This window comes from Schistocerca nitens, chromosome 1 (genome assembly GCF_023898315.1).
Source record: "Schistocerca nitens isolate TAMUIC-IGC-003100 chromosome 1, iqSchNite1.1, whole genome shotgun sequence".
NCBI lineage: Eukaryota > Metazoa > Arthropoda > Insecta > Orthoptera > Acrididae > Schistocerca > Schistocerca nitens.
Window position 1 is genome coordinate 459,611,925 of NC_064614.1, and position 5,045 is coordinate 459,616,969.

Here is a 5,045-nt window from a genome sequence, read left to right on the forward strand (position 1 = left end):
AATCCAGACATTTTTAATTTCTAATCTTTATTGCTGTCTAAGAGAATTTGATTTCCGAAATAAATGAATGACAATACTTGTTTCAAAATCATATTGTCCGTGATGATTTGGGATCAGACCAGATATTTGCCCCAAGAAACAATCGCTTTAATCCTGGTTTTAGAAAGCTCAACATCATATTGTTTACAAAAGTCATTAAAGTGGTTCATTGCAAGTTTTTCAAGCAAAATCAAGACATCATCTACATAAAGAAAGACATTTAGAATGATGTCTTTTGATATTTTAACACTCTTTCGTATGTGTTGTCTCCAATTTAGGATAATGTTATTAACAAGAATATTAAAAGAGTGGGTGATATGGAGCACCCTTGTTTTATTCTCTTATATATTAAAATCACTCTTGTTCTTGTTCCACCTGTATATATTTTCATTTTGGGTTCTTTATAAAAGACGAACATTAATAAAACTGGAAAACTGCAGGGGCAGATTCTTGACTGAAAATAGAGGAAAAAAGATCCTATGAACATGTGTCTGGAAATGCATCATTGCCACGGTACATGGTGCTGACGAATGACAGTTCTTGTGACCATGTGCTGTGCATACCTCCTGTGTTGCAGGTGATAGGGATAGTAGCGGTTGTCATGCAGGTTGCATATAATCAGACTCTGGCTTACACCATGTTGGTGGATCACTTGTCTGAAGCTTGTACTAAGGTTCGATTCAATATGCTGTACGACCCAGTCTCCAAATCTGGTGTAGGCACAGTCTGCCACCCCCTTACACATTCGCTGTCTGAAAGAACCCATTGTTGTTGTTGTGGTCTTCAGTCCTGAGACTGGTTTGATGCAGCTCTCCATGCTACTCTATCCTGTGCAAGTTTCTTCATCTCCCAGTACCTACTGCAACCTACATCCTTCTGAATCTGCTTAGTGTATTCATCTCTTGGTCTCCCTCTACGATTTTTACCCTCCACGCCGCCCTCCAATGCTAAATTTGTGATCCCTTGATGCCTCAAAACATGTCCTACCAACCGATCGCTTCTTCTAGTCAAGTTGGGCCACAAACTTCTCTTCTCCCCAATCCTATTCAATACCTCCTCATTAGTTACGTGATCTACCCACCTTATCTTCAGCATTCTTCTGTAGCACCACATTTCGAAAGCTTCTATTCTCTTCTTGTCCATACTAGTTATCGTCCATGTTTCACTTCCATACATGGCTACACTCCATACAAATACTTTCAGAAACGACTTCCTGACACTTAAATCTATACTCAATGTTAACAAATTTCTCTTCTTCAGAAACGATTTCCTTGCCATTGCCAGTCTACATTTTATATCCTCTCTACTTCGACCATCATCAGTTATTTTACTCCCTAAATAGCAAAACTCCTTTACTACTTTAAGTGTCTCATTCCCTAATCTAATTCCCTCAGCATCACCCTATTTAATTTGACTACATTCCATTATCCTCGTTTTACTTTTGTTGATGTTCATCTTATATCCTCCTTTCAAGACACTGTCCATTCCGTTCAACTGCTCTTCCAAGTCCTTTGCTGTCTCTGACAGAATTACAATGTCATCAGCGAACCTCAAAGTTTTTACTTCTTCTCCATGAATTTTAATACCTACTCCGAATTTTTCTTTTGTTTCCTTTACTGCTTGCTCAATATACAGATTGAATAACATCGGGGAGAGGCTACAACCCTGTCTCACTCCTTTCCCAACCACTGCTTCCCTTTCATGTCCCTCGACTCTTATAACTGCCATCTGGTTTCTGTACAAATTGTAAATAGCCTTTCGCTCCCTGTATTTTACCCCTGCCACCTTTAGAATGTGAAAGAGAGTATTCCAGTCACCATTGTCAAAAGCTTTCTCTAAGTCTACAAATGCTAGAAACGTAGGTTTGCCTTTTCTTAATCTTTCTTCTAAGATAAGTCGTAAGGTTAGTATTGCCTCACGTGTTCCAACATTTCTACGGAATCCAAACTGATCTTCCCCGAGGTCGGCTTCTACCAGTTTTTCCATTCGTCTGTAAAGAATTCGCGTTAGTATTTTGCAGCTGTGACTTATTAAACTGGTAGTTCGGTAATTTTCACATCTGTCAACACCTGCTTTCTTTGGGATTGGAATTATTATATTCTTCTTGAAGTCTGAGGGTATTTCACCTGTCTCATACATCTTGCTTACCAGATGGTAGAGTTTTGTCAGGACTGGCTCTCCCAAGGCCGTTAGTAGTTCTAATGGAATGTTGTCTACTCCCGGGGCCTTGTTTCGACTCAGGTCTTTCAGTGCTCTGTCAAACTCTTCACGCAGTATCGTATCTCCCATTTCATCTTCATCTACATCCTCTTCCATTTCCATAATATTGTCCTCAAGTACATCGCCCTTGTATAAACCCTCTATATACTCTTTCCACCTTTCTGCCTTCCCTTCTTTGCTTAGAACTGGGTTGCCATCTGAGCTCTTGATATTCATACAAGTGGTTCTCTTCTCTCCAAAGGTCTCTTTAATTTTCCTGTAGGCAGTATCTGTCTTACCCCTAGTGAGATAAGCCTCTACATCCTTACATTTGTCCTCCAGCCATCCCTGCTTAGCCATTTTGCACTTCCTGTCGATCTCATTTTTGAGACGTTTGTATTCCTTTTTGCCTGCTTCAATTACTGCATTTTTATATTTTCTCCTTTCATCAATTAAATTCAATATTTCTTCTGTTACCCAAGGATTTCTATTAGCCCTCGTCTTTTTACCTACTTGATCGTCTGCTGCTTTCACTACTTCATCCCTCAGAGCTACCCATTCTTCTTCTACTGTATTTCTTTCCCCCATTCCCGTCAATTGTTCCCTTATTCTCTCCCTGAAACTCTCTGCAACCTCTCGTTCTTTCAGTTTATCCAGGTCCCATCTCCTTAAATTCCCACCTTTTTGCAGTTTCTTCAGTTTCAATCTGCAGTTCATAACCAAGAGATTGTGGTCAGAATCCATATCTGCCCCTGGAAATGTCTTACAATTTAAAACCTGGTTCCTAAATCTCTGTCTTACCATTATATAATCTATCTGATACCTTTTAATATCTCCAGGATTCTTCCAGGTATACAACCTTCTTTTATGATTCTTGAACCAAGTGTTAGCTATGATTAAGTTATGCTCTGTGCAAAATTCTACAAGGCGGCTTCCTCTTTCATTTCTTGCCCCCAATCCATATTCGCCTACTATGTTTCCTTCTCTCCCTTTTCCTACTGACGAATTCCAGTCACCCATGACTATTAAATTTTCGTCTCCCTTCACTACCTGAATAATTTCTTTTATCTCGTCATACATTTCATCAATTTCTTCATCACCTGCAGAGCTAGTTGGCATATAAACTTTTACTACTGTAGTAGGCATGGGCTTTGTGTCTATCTTGGCCACAATAATGCATTTACTATGCTGCTTGTAGTAGCTAACCCGCACTCCTATTTTTTTTATTCATTATTAAACCTACTCCTGCATTACCTCTATTTGGTTTTGTATTTATAACCCTGTAATCACCTGACCAAAAGTCTTGTTCCTCCTGCCACCGAACTTCACTAATTTCCACTAGGCTATATCTAACTTTAATCTATCCATTTCTCTTTTTAAATTTTCCAACCTACCTGCCCAATTAAGGAATCTGACATTCCACGCTCCGATCCGTAGAACGCCAGTTTTCTTTCTCCTGATAACGACGTCCTCTTGAGTAGTCCCCTCCCGGAGATCCGAATGGGGGACTATTCTCCTCCAGAATATTTAACCCAAGAGGACGCCATCATCATTTAATCATACAGTAAAGCTGCATGTCCTCGGGAAAAATTACGGCTGTAGTTTCCCCTTGCTTTCAGCCGTTCGCAGTACCAGCACAGCAAGGCCGTTTTGGTTAATGTTACAAGGCCAGATCAGTCAATCATCCAGACTGTTGCCCCTGCAACTACTGAAAAGGCTGCTGCCCCTCTTCAGGAACCACGTGTTTGCCTGGCCTCTCAACAGATACCCCTCCGTTGTGGTTGCACCTACGGTACAGCCATCTGTATCGTTGAGGCACGCAAGCCTCCCCACCAACGGCAAGGTCCATGGTTCATGGGGGGGAAGAACCCATTATGTATAACTAAATGGAGTCTCCAAAGCCACGGTACAGTCCTTGTTGGAGGGTAACCTGTACTTGTTATTTCTCCTCCTGTTCAACTCTCAAATAGAGTGAGGGAAAAACAACTGTCTGTACGCCTCCATATGAGCCCTAGTTTCTTGCATCTTATCTTCATAATCCTTATGCATAATGTACATTGGCAGCAGTCTAATTGTTTGGCAGTCAGCTTCAAATGTCTGTTCTTCATATTTTCTCAATAGTGTTTCTTGAAAAGAGCGTCGCCTTCCCTCCAGGGATTCCCATTTGAGTTACCAAAGCGTCTCTGTAACACTTACCTGTTGTTCGAACCTATCAGTAACAAATTCAGCAGCCCGGCTTTGAATTGCTTCGATATCTTTCCTCAATCTGACCTTTTACGAATCCCAAACACACAAACAGTACTCAAGAATAGGCTGTGTCAGTGTCCTATATGCGGTCTCCCTTATAGATGCACCATTCTTTCCTAAAATTCTCCCAATAAACCGAAGTCGTCCATTTGCCTACCCTACCACAGTCCTCACATGCTCTTTCTGCTTCATATCATTTTGCAACATTATGTCCAGGTATTTAAATGACTTGACTGTGTCAAGCAGGACACTAGTGATACTGTATCCGAAAATTACAGGTTTGATCTTCCTACTCATCCACATTAATTTGCATTTTTCCACATTCAGGGCTAGCTGTCATTCATCACACCAACTCGAAATTTTGTCTAAGTCGTCTTGGATCTTCCTACAGTCAGTCAACTTTGACATCTTACCGTACACCACAGCATCATCAGCAAACAACCACAGATTGCTGTCCACTCTGTTCGTCACATACTTTATGTATACAGAGAACAACAGTGGTCCTATCATACTTCCCTGGGGCACTTCTGACAATATCCTTGTCTCCAATGAACACTCCA